An 18214-nucleotide genomic window follows, 5' to 3' on the forward strand; every position below is an offset into this window, starting at 1 on the left:
CTAAAAGGAAAACACCAAGGAGAGGACAGACAATACAGACAAACATATAATCCCAGGTGGGCGACAACAGCAGACCACAAAGGCCCAACAGGGATCCGGAGGGTAACGTTCTGGAACAACAACCAGGGAACGCAGCAACACAGCTCCAGTGGGTCAGTATAGAAGTCCAGTCAGGAAGCTCTATATCTGGCAACCAGAGAAGTGTGAGAGGGGAATATAAGGAGGTTGGGAGTGCTGGACAAGAAACAGCTAAGGAGAAGGCGCTACGGATCCCTGAGTAAGCCAAAAAGGGTTGCAAAGCAAACCCAGAAAGCTACCATAAAGAAACAGCCCTATCTCACTACATAGAGCGCGCAGCCAACGGCTGCGACTTCCTGACCCCGGGTATAACGGAGTCAGGCGTGGTTCTTGACACCCTCGTGACAATTATGCACTTTGTCCCAGGTGAAAGGAGAGGTTTGCAGCAGCTCTGTGTGAATGGGCCCTAATAGCCCTATGTGCCTGTCCTGTGAGATGTGATCTCTATGCTAAGTGTACCTGTGTGTGGTACTTCCGGAAACACTCCCCAAAGCATAGGGCAGGGTGGTCAGGACAGTCAGGACAGAAATAGCGGGTGTCACGCCTTATTCCACTCCTGCTACAGACACAACATCTTTTTCGGGGTGACGGTTGGGTTGAGGTACCGGCAACGACGCTGGGGAAATGTTGCTCATGTAGACGGCTCACTACACTGGTGGATGGGGCCACGGAACTTCCTAGATACAGGAGGTTCTCGATGATCTCTTCCTGAAATTTGAGGAAGGATCCTGTTCTCCCAGCCTTACTGTAGAGAACAAAACTATTATATGCAGCCAAGCAGCCAATTGAATTAGATATACAGACACCTTCTTATACCAGCGTCTGGTGCGTCGGGAAACTAAATACGGAGCCCACATCTGGTCTTTGAAGTCCACCCCTCCCATGAGCAAATTATAGTCGTGGACACAGAGGGGCTTTTCAATGACACTGGTTGCTCGTTCAATTTGTATTGTCGTGTCTGCGTGAATGGAGGAGAGCATGTAAACATCACGCTTGTCTCTCCATTTCACTGCGAGCAGTTCTTCATTACACAAGGCAGCCCTCTCCCCCTTGCAAGACGGGTGGTAACGAGCAGTTGGGTGAAGCCCGTGCGACTAGTTCGCGCGGTGCCACAGCAGCCAATATGTTCTAGAAACAAATGCCTGAAGAGGGGAACACTTGTGTAGAAATTGTCCACATAAAGATGGTACCCCTTGCCAAATAAGGGTGACACCAAGTCCCAGACTGTCTTCCCACTGCTCCCCAGGTAGTCAGGGAACCGACCGGCTCCAGGGTCTGATCTTTACCCTCATAGATCCGAAATTTGTGGGTATAGCCTGTGGCCCTTTCACAGAGCTTATACAATTTGACCCCATACTGGGCACGCTTGCTTAGGATGTATTGTTTGAAGGCAAGGCGCCCGGTAAAATGTATAAGGGACTCGTCTACGCAGATGTTTTGCTCAGGGGTATACAAATCTGCAAATTTCTGATTGAAGTGGTCTATGAGGGGCCGAATTTTGTGGAGCCGGTCAAAAGCTGGGTGGCCTCTTGGACGAGAGGTGCTATTGTCACTAAAGTGCAGGAAACGCAGGATGGCCTCAAATCGTGCCCTGGACATGGCAGCAGAGAACATGGGCATGTGATGAATTGGGTTCGTGGACCAATATGACCAAAATTCATGCTTTTTGGTTAGACCCATGTTGAGGAGAAGGCCCAGAAAAATGTTTAATTCGGAAACTTGGACGGGTTTACACCGGAAAGGCTGGGCATAAAAGCTTCCCAGGTTGGCGGATATAAATTGAGTGGCATACCTGTTTGTTTCTGCCACGACTATGTCCACGACTATGTTTCTGCCACGACTATGAAAAAAAAACACACGCACAGTATCTCCCAAAGCAACACTTTATTATGATGCACCACACCTTTATTTTTCAGTACTTTGATGATGAGGTATTAGAAAATTTTATGGACAATAGACTAGAAATATAAAGATGTTAGAGTCTATTTACATTTAGACAAAAGCATCATTTATATTCATTTTTATACAGCATAAAATATGTGATGTCCAAAAAATCTCAGCCCGCAAGCCCACGTCAAGGGTCCTCATTATCTTGCGAGTCCCTACACTCAACTACCACAATAATTTAAAGTAATCTATCTACAAAATAAAAAAATACTAAAGAGCCCAGAAGATTTCAAAAACTGACACGAATAGCGTCCCTGTGCCATGGCAAGGACCCCTCTGGGCTGTGAAAGTAGTCTGCATAGAGTTGCCAAACTGCAGTGCCTGCAGTCCCAGGTCGTCTATGCAGGGTCCTTTCCAAACCCAAATCTGAAGATGTTGGAAGATCTTCCAAGTCTACAGAAGAGGAAGCCTCGTGAATCCTGGTGAAGTTGTGCAGAACAACACAAGCTTTAATCACCAGGGTAGCATTCTCCGGAGCCATCTGTATGGATGACAAAAACACCCTCCACTTGCTAGAGAGTATCCCGAAAGCGCACTCCACATACCGACGGGCACGAGTCAACCGGTAGTTGAAGATACGCCTCCTGACATCCAAACCACGCTTTGGAAAGGGCCGCATAACATGTGGAGTCAATGCAAACCCTTTATCCGCCACGATGACAAATGGAGCCGGCGGACCTGCATATCCGAGCAGTCTTCTGGACTCGGGCAGGGCAAGCTGGTTGGCATGAAGCCGCTCACCCATTCTAGAAGCACTAAAGATGCGAGCATCCGCAGTGCTTCCATAGGCCCCGATATCAACCATTATAAACCGGTAATGACTGTCAGCAACAGCCATCAGCACTACCGAAAAATATTGTTTATAATTGAAGTACCGGCTCCCTGAGTGTGGCGGCTTCTTCACACAGATGTGCTTGCCATCCATTGCCCCAATGCAGTTTGGGAACTGCGCCGAATTTTGGTAGCCCTCAGCGATCCGAAGCCAATCGTCCACCTTGGGCTGCGGCATCACCGTCTCTCGGAGTTGCTGCCACAAGACATGGCAAGTGTGTCGTACAATTCTCGAGATCGTCGAGGTTCCTAAAAGAAACTCAAAATGCAGGGATGCAAAAGAGTTCCCAGTGGCAAGGAATCTGTTGAGAAAAAAAAAACTAATGTAAGGGAACAACAGATTCAGGATTCTTGTATAATGTTGTATACACTACATGATTGTAAACACCCTATGTCTAGTGGTGTTGAACCTATGGGACAGGTGCCAAAGGCGGCACTCAAGGCCCTCTCTGTGTGCGCCCACACCCATTGTAAAGTCGAGGGTTAACAAATATACACCCTAGACTTTACAGAGCATTCATCAGCAGAAGGCACACTATGAAAACGACAGGCAGCATGGAATTTAAACATGCATTGGCTTCAAAATGCTTTTTTTTAAAAAAGCACAACTATATTGGACTACAGTATTCCTGCAAAATTGACTTGTGGGCATTTTGCCTTTAAACTGGGCGGATGTGGGTTGTTCAGTCGCAACTCTGTCTGAAAACGGCTCGCCATCACTGCACCATGTCCATGGCTGAATAAACTTATTAAATTAAAAAACGTGAATACAAACCATGCAAAAACAGCAATTGGGGTGGGGTCAGTACTACCACAACTATTTAACATAAACTGTGTTTAGACCCTTTGAAAAATGCAGATAGTCATGTGCAAGTTTAAAAATATGAGAACAATAGGCATAACGAGGACGTTAGATGGAAATCTCAGTGGTTGGCAGCAGCACAATCCGACATAATAGTGAACAGACAGGGATATAGACTTCTAATAGGGTGGTACACGCCCATAGAGATCCTGACAGAGTGACCCAATTCTTTCACACACTCCCAAAAAATAAATGCAGACACCTGTAATTGAGGAAAAATCCCCCAAAAAAACACTCAGACAGGCAGGTTACAGTCTGCTGTAACATGGCTGACTGACTGACTAAAAACAACATTTTAAACAAACTACAGGTGACTGCAGAGGAATCATGGAGTGTCTGGAGCCCGTTAGCTGAACAGACGTTTCAAACAAGCCAAAAAAAAAATAATAATAATTTGTTGCAGGTATTCAAGGGGTAAAACAGAAAGCAACACAAAAAAAAAAAAAAAAGACAAAACAAAGGTTACTTCAGCAAACATGAGCACATGTCTCACAGCAGCCATTTTCAAGCACATGTTCCTCCTGACACAAGCAGTGCACATTGCTGGTGAAACTTTACAGGTACTATACTGCTTACCTCAACGTGACGATGAGCCTTTCCTCAGGAGTAATGCTGCGCCTCATATTGGTGTCCATAAAGGTAAGGACAGTACGTAGAGACGACAGCAACCGATCAAAGGTACCCACTGACATCCGACAGAAGGAATAGAACTTCTCTGGATGCAGGCGCAGATCTTTGTAGAGGGTATGGAAGTGTCCTTTCCGGTAACGTTGTGAAACAATCGGATGGACCCAAAATCGTCGCCTTCTACACGGTTCCTCGTCCAACAAAGGAGTGCGCTGTCCCCAACCCTGAGAAACCAGCCAATGTAGTACGACCTCTTCCTCTGAATCCGACATGGTGACACAGCAAAGAGAAGCAGCCAAAATAACCTCTGTACTCAGGAAAGACTACAGAAAATGGCCACAAAACCAAACTCAGGTGCCCTTCATTTATACCAGTATCCTGGGTGGAGATATAAAAATTTAATTTTTTTAACCATTCCAGGATTTCTAACGGGCCGCAAAAAAAACGGAAACACGGACACACAGAGGCACAACGGAAGCAAAAACGGCCACGGATCACGGAACAACGGAACCACGTTTTGCGGGGCGTTAAAAAATACTGTTGTGTGCATGAGGCCTAAATCAGTGGTTTCTGCTGCTGCAGGCCAAGTTTAAATCTGTCCGTAAAAGGGTATATTACACTCAGCGTGCATCTCCAAGTGTATTTTTGTTCCGTAAAAGGGTATATTACACAAACTGTTAAATTACAATTGCTGAAAGCATAAGTCTTTAAATTTGCACGCACTATTGTGCATCTCAAATAGTGTATTTCTGTCCGTAAAAGGGTATATTACATTCAAGGTGCAAATTCAAGTGCTGATAGGGTTATCTTCAATAACTTCACATACTACCGTGCATCTCCAAATCTAATTTTGTCCGTAAAAAGATACCTTTTATCCAGGGCCTAAATACTAGGCCTACAATTTATATTCCCCTAAATCTGTGGTTACTGCTGTGCCTGTATTAGTGTAATACGGTACTTAACTAGATAGCAAGATAGTGTTAGGTGCCTGTAAAATAAAGGCCTGAATTTGAATTCAATACATTGTGGCAAAAACATTTTTTCTTATTGTGGTGAGCAGTAACAATGAGGAAAACATCTAGTAAGGGACGTGGACATGGTCATGGTGGTGTTAGTGGACCCTCTGGTGCTGGGAGAGGACGTGGCCGTTCTGCCACAGCCACGCGTCCTAGTGAACCAACTACCTCAGGTCCCAGTAGCCGCCAGAATTTACAGCGATATTTGGTGGGGCCCAATGCCGTTCTAAGGATGGTAAGGCCTGAGCAGGTACAGGCATTAGTCAATTGGGTGGCCGACAGTGGATCCAGCACGTTCACATTACCTCCCACCCAGTCTTCTGCAGAAAGCGCACAGATGGCGCCTGAAAACCAAGCCCATCAGTCTGTCACATCACCCCCATGCATATCAGGGAAACTATCTGAGCCTCAAGTTATGCAGCAGTCTTATGCTGTTTGAAGACTCTGCTGGCAGGGTTTCCCAAGGGCATCCACCTAGTATCACTACCAGAGCTTTGAGACGTTCTCACAGCTCTGTTTCTCCACCCCTGTGATGATGTCACTACTAGAGCTTGGAGGAGTTCCCTCTGCCCTGTTTCTCCGCCCCTGTGATGAGGTCTTTACTTTTTGTTTCCTTCCTCCCAGCTGTCTCTCCTGTGTTTGATTTTGCTGCCTTTAAATCACCCCTCCTCCTTTGTAGAGGTGCAGATTATACTTTTCATGTGAGCTGTATCTCTCGCTGGAGTAACTTCACCTGTGTGATATCTTTTCACTGGATCTGTGTTCTGCTGAAGCAAGTCCTCCGGATATTGTCTGCTGACTTCGGATCTGTTTTCACTGCAGCCGCAACTCCTTCAGTTAAGTGTTCAGACATTGTGTGTTTCTGTTTCTTTGCTGACTGGATCCGACGCGACCCCGGTTCCGTCCATATACTGAGCAGGGCACCGGTGGCCATGCCCCTTCCACTATTGTAGGGGTTTCAGTGATTTGGAGGCCGTTGTTTGTGCCTCCTGAGTTACGTCACAAACTCTTCAAGGAGCATCATGATACTGTTCTTGCTGGTCTTCCCGGGAGTAGAGCCACGGTAGATCTCATTGCTCAGAGATTTTGGTGGCTGGCTCTTCGTGAGTCGGTGGAGGGTTTTGTGGCTGCTTGTGAGACGTGTGCTCGCGCTAAGGTCCCTCGTTCACGGCCTTCAGGTCCCCTTCTCCCGTTACCCATACCTTCCCGTCCTTGGACACACCTCTCCATGGACTTTATCACGGATCTTCCTCGTTCCTCAGGGAAGTCGGTGATCCTGGTGGTGGTGGACCGTTTTAGCAAGATGGCTCATTTCGTACCCTTCCCTGGTTTACCCAGTGCTAAAACGTTGGCGCAAGCTTTTGTCGACCATATTGTTAAATTGCATGGCATTCCCTCGGATATTGTTTCCGATAGAGGCACGCAGTTTGTGTCCAGATTCTGGAAGGCTTTCTGTTCTCGCCTGGGGGTTCGGCTGTCCTTCTCTTCTGCTTTTCACCCGCAGTCGAATGGTCAGACTGAACGCGTCAACCAGAATCTGGAGACATATTTGCGCTATTTTGTGGCAGAGAACCAGGAGGATTGGTGTTCATTTCTCCCTCTTGCTGAGTTTGCTCTGAACAACCGTCGTCAGGAATCTTCTGATAAGTCACCATTCTTTGGTGCATATGGGTTCCATCCGCAGTTAGGGACATTCTCGGGAGGGGCTCCCTCTGGTTTGCCTGAGGAGGAGAGATTTTCCTCGTCTTTGTCTACCATTTGGCAAAAGATTCAGAGTAATCTTAGAAAGATGAGTAAGAAATATAAGTGTGTGGCTAATAAGAGACGTGTGCCTGGTCCAGACCTGAATGTGGGTGATCTGGTGTGGTTGTCTACAAGAAATATTAAACTGAAGGTTCCCTCCTGGAAATTGGGTCCCAAGTTTATTGGGCCTTATAAAATCTTGTCAGTCGTCAATCCTGTTGCCTTCCGTCTTGATCTTCCACGGGTTTGGAAGATACATAATATATTTCACAGGGCTCTGTGGGTCCTGGGTGTCCGGAGTCCACTCGTAGCTGGGGGGGGGGTACTGTCACTACCAGAGCTTTGAGACGTTCTCACAGCTCTGTTTCTCCACCCTGTGATGATGTCACTACAAGAGCTTGGAGGAGTTCCCTCTGCCCTTTTTCTCCGCCCCTGTGATGAGGTCTTTACTTTTTGTTTCCTTCCTCCCAGCTGTCTCTCCTGTGTTTGATTTTGCTGCCTTTAAATCACCCCTCCTCCTTTGTAGAGGTGCGGATTATACTTTTCATGTGAGCTGTATCTCTCACTGGAGTAACTTCACCTGTGTGATATCTTTTCACTGGATTTGTGTTCTGCTGAAGCAAGTCCTCCGGATATTGTCTGCTGACTTCGGATCTGTTTTCACTGCAGCCACAACTCCTTCAGTTAAGTGTTCAGACATTGTGTGTTTCTGTTTCTTTGCTGACTGGATCCGACGCGACCCCGGTTACGTCCATATACTGAGCAGGGCACCGGTGGCCGTGCCCCTTCCACTATTGTAGGGGTTTCAGTGGTCATCAGCCTAAGGTACGCGAGCATGTCTCGATCCACCATATGGATACGGACATGTGCATTGCAGCTTAGGGAGAGCTTTTAGGGTCTGACAGGGATCACCCTTTATCCTCCCTAGTTTGGGTCCGGTCAGTCGCTATTCACTGTGTGTTGCTCACTTACAGCCGTGACACCTAGCCCTTCCCCAGCGGTGGAAGACATAGAATGTACTGACGCATAACCACTTATGTTTCCTGATGATGAGGACATGGGAATACCACCTCAGCACGTCTATGATGATGACGAAACACAGGTGCTAACTGCTGCGTCTTTCTGCAGTGTGCAGACTGGACAGGAGGTCAGGGAGGAAGACGATGCAGGGGACAATGAGGTCATAGACCCCACATGGAATGAAAGTCGTGCCACTGACTTTCAGAGATAGAGGCAGTGGTGAGACCGAGCCAAACAGCGTAGCAAAAGAGGGAGCAGGGGGCAAAAGCAAAACACCCGCCGGCAAGAGAGTTCGCCTGCTACTGGCCACCACTACCTGGGACCGAGCACCCCAAAGGCAGCTTCAAGGAGTTCCCTGGCGTGGCAGTTCTTCAAACAATGTGCTGACGACAAGACTCTAGTGGTTTGCACGCTGTGCCATCAGAGCCTGAAGAGAGGCAATAACGTTCTGAACCTTAGCACAACCTACATGACCAGGCATCTGCATGCAAAGCATGAACTGCAGTGGAGTAAACATCTTAAAAACAAGGAACTCACTCAGGCTCCCCCTGCTACCTCTTCTGCTGCTTCCTCGGGTTCTTCCTCCGCCTCGGGAGGAATGTTGGCACTTGCCGCCCAGCAAACAGAGGATGTACCACCAACACCACCACCTCCGTCACCAAGCATCTGCACCATGTCACACGGCAGCGTTCAGCTCTCCATCTCATTTGAGAGAAAGCGTAAATTCCCACCTAGCCACCCTCGATCCCTGAATGCCAGCATTTCTAAACTACTGGCCTTTGAAATGCTATCATTCAGGCTGGTGGACACAGACAGCTTTAAACAGCTCATGTCGCTTGCTGTCCCACAGTATGTTGTTTCCAGCCGGCACTACTTCTCCAAGAGAGCCGTGCCTTCCCTGCACAACCAAGTATTCGATAAAATCAAGTGTGCACTGTGCAACGCCATCTGTGGCAAGGTCCACCTAACCACAGATACATGGACCAGTAAGCACGGCCAGGGACGCTATATCTCCCTAACTGCACACTGGGTAAATGTAGTGGCGGCTGGGCCCCAGGCGGAGAGTTCTTTGGCGCATGCCCTTTTCGCAGCGAAGGATCGCAGGGCAACATTCTTTGCCTCCTGTAGCCTCCTCCTCCTACTCGGCTTCCTCCTGCTCTTCTTCCACCTGCTCATCCAGTCAGCCACACACCTTCACCACCAACTTCAGCACAGCCCGGGGTAAATGTCAGCAGGCCATTCTGAAACTCATATGTTTGGGGGACAAGCCCCACACCGCGCAGGAGTTGTGGCAGGGCATTGAACAACAGACCGATGAGTGGTTGCTGCCGGTGAGCCTCAAGCCCGGCCTGGTGCTGTGCGATAATGGGCGAAATCTCGTTGCAGCTCTGGGACTAGCCGGTTTGACTCATATCCCTTGCCTGGCGCATGTGCTGAATTTGGTGGTGCAGAAGTTTATTCACAACTACCCCGACATCTCAGAGCTGCTGCATAAAGTGCGGGCCGTCTGTGCGCGCTTCCAGCGTTCATATCCTGCCGCTGCTCGCTTCTCTGCGCTACAGCGTAACTTCGGCCTTCCCGCTCACCGCCTCATATGCGACGTGCCCACCAGGTGGAAATCCACCTTGCACATGCTGGACAGACTGTGCGAGCAACTGCAGGCCATAGTGGAGTTTCATCTGCAGCACGCATGGGTAAGTCGCGCTGCGGAACAGCGCCACTTCACCACCAATGACTGGGCCTCCATGTGAGACCTGTGTGCCCTGTTGCGCTGTTTCGAGTATTCCACCAACATGGCCAGTGGCGATGATGCCGTTATCAGCGTTACAATACCACTTCTATGTCTCCTTGAGAAAACACTTATCGTTTGCAGAAGAAGGGGGCTCTCCGCCCCTGAAACGCGTTGACTGAAAATAAAAAAGTATTGTGTTAACAATACCTACCTGTCTCTGACTCCTGCTGACAGCGCCATCAAAAAGGTTCATTCTTTTTCTTCTTCTGCAAACGATACTTCTCTCCGACGATTGCTTCCAAGGCAGGGGGCTGGAACCTAGGCAGCAGCGCAGGCACCCCGCATGCTGATCGGGCAAATCAGCACAAGCTACATATAGGTGTTGTGACTCATCACAACACCATCCGGTAAGAGTTTTCACATACCTTTTTTACTAATTATCTTACTATACCACATGAGTCGCTGCCTCCTATCTCTCTTTTATCTGAGAAAACACTTAGGGTGATGATGGAAGAGGAGGTGGCCCAGGAGGAGGAGGAGGAAGAGGGGTCATTTTTAGCACTTTCAGGCCAGTCTCTTAGAAGTGACTCAGAGGGAGGTTTTTTGCAACAGCAGAGGCCAGGTACAAATGTGGCCAGCCAGGGCCCACGACTGGAGGACGAGGAGAACGAGGATTAGGAGGAGGTGGAGGAGGATGAGGATGAAGCATGTTCACAGCGGGGTGGCACCCAACGCAGCTCGGGCCTATCACTGGTGTGTGGCTGGGGGGAAATGGAGGACGATGACGATACGCCTCCCACAGAGGACAGCTTGTCCTTGCCTCTGGGCAGCCTGGCTCACATGAGCGACTACATGCTGCAGTGCCTGCGCAATGACAGCAGAGTTTCCCACATTTTAACGTGTGCGGACTACTGGGTTGCCACCCTGCTGGATCCCTGGTACAAAGACAATCTGCCCACCTTACTTCCTGCACTGGAGCGTGATAGGAAGATGAACAAGTACAAGCGCACGTTGTTAGACGCGCTACTGAGAGCATTCCCAAATGTCACAGGGGAACAAGTGGAAGCCCAAGGCCAAGGCAGAGGAGGAGGAAGAGGTCGCCAACGCAGCTGTGTCACGGCCAGCTCCTCTGAGGGGCAGGGTTAGCATGGCAGAGATGTGGAAAAGTTTTTTCATTACACCACAGCTAACTGCACCACCACCTGATACGGAATGTGTTAGCAGGAGGTAGCATTTCACTAACATTGTGGAACAGTATGTGTGCACACCCCTCCACGTGCTGACTGATGGTGCGGCCCCATTCAACTTATGGGTCTCCAAATTGTTCACATGGCCAGAGCTAGCCCTTTATGCCTTGGAGGTGCTGGCCTGCCTGGCAGCCAGCGTTTTGTCTGAACGTGTATTCAGCACGGCAGGGGGCGTCATTACAGACAAACACAGCCGCCTGTCCACAGCCAATTTGAAAAGCTGACGTTCATAAAAATGAACCAGGCATAGATCCCACAGGACCTGTCCATCCCTTGTGCAGATTAGACATTTATAACTACCTCCCCTTAGCAATATATCTTTGTACTCCAGGGCACTTCTTCATTCAATCCTCTTTTTTTAATTTTACCATTATATTGCTGGGCAACCCAAAGTTGAATGAACCTCTCCTCCGTCTGGGTGCCAGGGTCAAAATATTGAAAACTGGCCTGTTACAATGGTGGGTGACATGAAGCCTGATTCTCTGCTGTCTGGGTGCCGGGGCCTAAATATCTGACAGTGGCCTGTTCCAGTGGTGGGTGACATAAATCCTGATTCTCTGCTATGACATGTAGCCTGATTCTCTGCTTTGGGACCTCTCTCCTCAGTCTGGGTGCCGGGGCCAAAAAATTTCACAGTGGCCTGTTCCAGTGGTGCCTGACATGAAGCCTGATTCTCTGCTATGACATGAAGCCTGATTCTCTGCTATGGGACCTCTCTCCTCTGCCTGGGTGCCGGGGCCTAAATATCTGACAGTGGCCTGTTCCAGTGGTGGGTGACATGAAGCCTGATTATCTGCTATGACATGAAGCCTGATTCACTGCTATGACATGCAGCCTGATTCTCTGCTATGATGCTATGACATGCAGCCTGATTCTCTGCTATGGGACCTCTCTCCTCTGTCTGGGTGCCGGGGCCTAAATATCTCACAGTGGCCTGTTCTAGTGGTGGGTGACATGAAGCCTGATTCTTTGCTATGACATGAAGCTTGATTCTCTGCTATGACATGAAGCCTAATTCTCTGCTATGGGACCTCTCTCTGTTTGGGTGCCGGGGCCTAAATATCTCGCAGTGACCTGTTCCAGTGGTGGGTGACATGAAACCTGATTCTCTGCTATGGGACCTCTCTCCTCTGTCTGGGTGCCGGGGCTTAAATATCTCACAGTGGCCTGTTCCAGTGGTGGGTGACATGAAGCCTGATTTTCTGCTATGACATGAAGCCTGATTCTCTGCTATGGGACCTCTCTTCTCTGTCTGGGTGCCGGGGCCTAAATATCTGACAGTGGCCTGTCCCAGTGGTGGGTGACATGAAGCCTGATTCTCTGCTATGGGACCTCTCTCTTCTGTCTGGGTGACAGGAGCCAAAATATCTGACAGTGGCCTGTCCCAGTGGTGGGTGACATGAAGCCTGATTCTCTGCTATAGGACCTCTATCCTCTGTCTGGGTACCGGGGCCTAAATATCTGACAGTAGCCTGTTCCAGTGGTGGGTGACATGAAGCCTGATTCTCTGCTATGGGACCTCTCTCCTCTGTCTGGGTACCGGGGCCTAAATATCTGACAGTAGCCTGTTCCAGTGGTGGATGACATGAAGCCTGATTCTCTGCTATGGGACCTGTCTCCTCTGTCTGGGTGCCGCGGCCTAAATATATCACAGTGACCTGTTCCAGTGGTGGGTGACATGAAGCCTGATTCTCTGCTATGACATGCAGCCTGATTCTCTGCTATGGGACCTCTCTCCTCTGTCTGGGTGCCGGGGCCTAAATATCTCACAGTGGCCTGTTCCAGTGGTGGGTGACATGAAGCCTGATTCTTTGCTATGACATGAAGCTTGATTCTCTGCTATGACATGAAGCCTAATTCTCTGCTATGGGACCTCTCTCTGTTTGGGTGCCGGGACCTAAATATCTCGCAGTGACCTGTTCCAGTGGTGGGTGACATGAAACCTGATTCTCTGCTATGGGACCTCTCTCCTCTGTCTGGGTGCCAGGGCTTAAATATCTCACAGTGGCCTGTTCCAGTGGTGGGTGACATGAAGCCTGATTTTCTGCTATGACATGAAGCCTGATTCTCTGCTATGGGACCTCTCTTCTCTGTCTGGGTGCCGGGGCCTAAATATCTGACAGTGGCCTGTCCCAGTGGTGGGTGACATGAAGCCTGATTCTCTGCTATGGGACCTCTCTCTTCTGTCTGGGTGACAGGAGCCAAAATATCTGACAGTGGCCTGTCCCAGTGGTGGGTGACATGAAGCCTGTTTCTCTGCTATGGGACCTCTATCCTCTGTCTGGGTACCGGGGCCTAAATATCTGACAGTAGCCTGTTCCAGTGGTGGGTGACATGAAGCCTGATTCTCTGCTATGGGACCTCTATCCTCTGTCTGGGTACCGGGGCCTAAATATCTGACAGTAGCCTGTTCCAGTGGTGGATGACATGAAGCCTGATTCTCTGCTATGGGACCTGTCTCCTCTGTCTGGGTGTCGCGGCCTAAATATATCACAGTGACCTGTTCCAGTGGTGGGTGACATGAAGCCTGATTCTCTGCTATGACATGATGCCTGATTCTCTGCTATGGGACCTCTCTCCTTGTCTGGGTGCCAGGGCCTAAATATCTGACAGTGGCCTGTTCCAGTGGTGGATGACATGAAGCCTGATTTTCTGCTATGGGACTACTTTCCAATTGATATTGGTTAATTTTATTTTTTATTTTTTATTCATTTCCCTATCCACATTTGTTTGCAGGGGATTTACCTACATGTTGCTGCCTTTTGCAGCCCTCTAGCCCTTTCCTGGGCTATTTTACAGCCTTTTTAGTGCCGAAAAGTTTGGGTCCCCATTGACTTTAATGGGGTTCGGGGCAAAGTTCGGGTCGAGTTCGGATCCCGAACATTTTTCGGGAAGTTCGGCCGAACTTCTCGAACTCGAACATCCAGGTGTTCGCTCAACTCTACTAGTTATTCAGTCCAAATTGTTTATTTTCTTTAAATATAATCAAATGTGACACTAGATATGAATGACGCTGAAGTGACACTATGGACTTGCACTGGGCCTTAGACACACAAACACGTGTGTAACTGACTGCTAGTTATTCAGTCCAAATTGTTGTTTTTCTGTAAATGTAATCGAATGTGACACCAGATATGAGTTGCACTGGTGACACTATGCATTTGCAGGGCTGTGAGCCTGACACACACGCTGCAGGCAGGCAACTGCAATTTGATTACACAGGAAAAAAAAAAAAGCAGACTGATGTTCTAGCCCTAAAAATGGCTTTTTGGGGTGCTGTCCTTACAGCACAGATCAGATGAGTCTTTCAGGACTGGAGTGCCAATACATGAGTCTTTCAGGACTGGATTTGCCAATACATATATATTGACCACCCTGTATTGCCAATGGAGAATTCCCCCTGCAAAACATACAAGAATAGGACAGGTTCTATATTCTTGGGGGGGGGGGGGGGGGGGCAGAGAACAGACATTCAGATTCACATTTGGGTCCTCAAAAAATGTGGATCCGATGCAGACCAAAATATGGTCATGTGAAGGCTAAATATAAAGTTTTTGGGATGAGGATTTGAAGCAGACCTGCCTACAGAAATGGATTGGAAAGGAATCAGATATATACAGTAAAGGAAGGATTTATACTTCTGGCTTTTACTGAAAATCGGCTGTGTTTTGCCCTGGCATGTTAGCATTTAGCATTATAACTTCTCAAAAAAGTTCCCATCATCTAAGTGTCCAGGCCTCATATTTACTGCTTATGTCAAGGTTACAGTCTCCATGCCCTGTCTCTTTATTTGCTGTCTGTTTGCTCTGACTATCTACCATTGTATCCAGCTGTTCTTTGATTAGTCCCTGGTTAAGTTAAATACAGCCCCTCCTCTATTGTTCACACCTAGAAGTGTAAATGTAAGGCTTTAGTAAGGATTAGGCATTTCACACCTGCATTTGGTGCGGATCCGTCTTGTATCCGCAAAGATGGATCAGCACCAATAATGCAAACGCTTGTATCCGTTCAGAACAGATCCTTTTGCATTATTCATAATCAAAAAGTCTAAGTCAAAACGGATCTGTACTGACTTACATTGAAAGTAAATGGGGGACGGATCCGTTTTCAATTGCACCATATTGTGTCAGTGAAAACGGATCCGTCCCCATTTACTTACATAGTAAGTCATGACCGGCGTATTGTCGAGTCGTTCCCCCTTTACCTCCCCATTCCAAACCCAATAATGACAGATTCAGCACATGGATTTATTGGACACAGCAGCCTTTTTATTAATAACATAAATAAAATAAATACCATAAATAATAACTAACTCAAGGCTTTCCCACCCGAAGGCCCCACCCTAAGAACCTTAACAAGAACCTAGGAAAACGACAGCACGGGGAGTGTCCTTGGAGCCCCGTAAAAATGACTTGTAACTGCCCTGCTCTTAGTTAACTTACCTCTAGCCGATAAAAGCCAGCTCAGAGGCAGAAAAAACTGTTACCAAGGGCAAAAAAAGTGGACCACTACCCACCAAATCACACCACAAAACCAATACCTGGGGAGTCCAGAGCCCCCTTTGGCTCCCTGCCCACCATGCCAGAGCCACCAACTCCAAGGACCCACCACCGCCCACGACACAAGAAGGTGAACACCTCATCTCCTTGCATCCCGCCATACCCGCAACGCCAATTTGATCCCATCCTGCAAACTTGAACACCAGCGATTAATCCCTACTGAATTCAGGTGCACTCCATCACTCCCCCAAAATTCCCCTTCACCCAACTCCAGGTCCCTATGCCGAACAACAATCCCAACGTTCCTCACTGCAAACCTACCCACAACGAGGGGTGCCTCCCCAACCCCTTCAAGCAGCTATAAACTGGAACTGAGAAAGAAACAACCCATCCCCATGAACCAACAACGGTCCAACCCTCCCAAACTTTCTCCCTCCTCAAAAATCCTGAAGGCAGCGGACTGGCCACGCATCAGACCCTGGCACCTGATACAACACTCCCCGATGACCCCGCCCCAATTGGTCTGTTTTTGAGCTCCTGATGCAAAACTCCAACCTATCATCAAATAACTCCACTTCCCTACCGAACAGGCCCCCAGCCCGACTCTTACTCAGACTAACTAACTCCCCAATCCTCAATGCCCCCAAAAAGGCAAGTGAAAAAGCCAGCTTAAACAGCCTGACTTCCCCTACCGACAAACAAATCCGCTCTAACTGTTCCATCATATCTACCAACAAAGCAAACAAAACCAGTCGACAATGATCCACCCCCACTGAACACTTCCTCCAACCCCTCAGGGCCTGCATAACCCAAATGATTTAGTCACATCTGCTGCCTCCAACATCTGCAGCCAAAAGCCACCCCTGCAATAATCTTGCTCAATCTGGAAAATAACCAACCCTCTACCCTACAGTGCTCCACCCAAAGCAACATCAAAGCTCCATCATCCAACTCACTTCCTTGAAAACGCTGCCTCAAGACCTCTCATAAGCTCCATGCCCTCCCATACGCCGCCCATGTCCCCACCGACAAGGAACCCCTCACAAGATCTTCAACCGACCAAACTGCAGATTCCACAGCTTCTGGGGAAAGCTTTCCTTCCAACTCCGCCTCCGGTGCCAACGCTCGAAAACGTTCCCACTGGAAACAAGACAAAACATCTGCAATTGAGTTACTAACCCTAGGGACATGAGACGCTACTGCCCATACGTTCAAGGATAAGCAACCCCAAACCAAAAATGCACGACCGGCGGCGATGAAGCTTAATTACGATTAATGGCCTCAACCACCCCCATGTTGTCACAATGAAAACATACCTTCCGGTTTTGAAAAAATTCACCCCAAATGGAAACCACCACCACCACAATGAGAAAAAGTTCCAGCAACACCAAGTTCTGCACCAAACCCTCCTCCTTCCATTCCTCTGCCCACTCTCCCACACACCATCGACCCCCCCGCCTCATCCGCAAACAAATCCAAATCAGCTGCCTCCACCCCGTCCGCTATCCACAAAGACCGCCCGTTGTACTTCTCAAAAAAACCTGTAAATCGCGAAGCCGCATTTTTTGCCGACTGCACGCCACCGACACCCCCCGCCGTAGATCCTTGACTTTATCCTCCGGCAATTGGCACTCCATAACCACAGTATCAATGGATATTCCCAAAAAACGTAACTGTGTCGTAGAGCCCTCTGTCGTCTCAGACGCCAAAGGAACCCCGAAAAGGTGAGACATGGCTTCAAACGAATATAACATTACGGAACAGCCATTTGAACTTGGTGCGGTCCTATGAACAAAAAATCATCCAGGTAATGGATGATGGAACCCCAACCTGACCACTCTCATACTACCCACTCCAAGAAAGAGCTGAACAGTTCAAAATAGGTGCACGAAAACGAACAACCCATGAGCAAACACTGATCCACGAAAAAAGCCCTGTCCCAAAAACACCCCAACAAATGCTGACACTCGGCAAAGGCCGAAATGCCGCCTCAATATCCACCTTGGCCAACAAAGCTCCCATCCCATAAAACCGTACCCACTGAACCGCCTCATCAAACGACGTATACGCAATCCCATCATTAACCGAGCCCCCTTTTGGGAAAGAAAGATGGCATATAAGGCAAAATTTATTAGGCTCCTTTTTTGGCACCACCCCTAATGTTGACACCTGCAAATCCTGCATCGGCAATTACCTAAAGGGCCCTGCCATGTGACCTAACCTCAACTTCTCTGTCACCACTTCAGGAAGCTCCATCGCTGACCACAAACTCTTCCCGCCATTTCCCACGAACCCTCCACAAACGGTATACGAAAACCTTCCTTAAAACCTGTTAACAGGAATTTCACTGCCTCTGCGTTAGGGTACATATTTATAAACTGCTCCATCTTGGTTACCCGGATTGGCGTCCGTCCCTTTTCCCACTGCATCGCTCCAACTTTTTCATCTTCGTCCTCTGAAGCACCTATGTACCCCCTGTGATTTCTGCCACATGAGGAACACTTGCGCTTAAATTTGCACTTGTCCCCATACTTGCAACCTCCCTCGTTGAACAGAAAACAAAACCCTTTAAGCTAGGCTGCCGAGTGCTCTGATTGCCCAGAACCCCCGAC

This window comes from Bufo gargarizans, chromosome 2 (assembly GCF_014858855.1).
Source record: "Bufo gargarizans isolate SCDJY-AF-19 chromosome 2, ASM1485885v1, whole genome shotgun sequence".
Classification (NCBI taxonomy): Eukaryota; Metazoa; Chordata; class Amphibia; order Anura; family Bufonidae; genus Bufo; species Bufo gargarizans.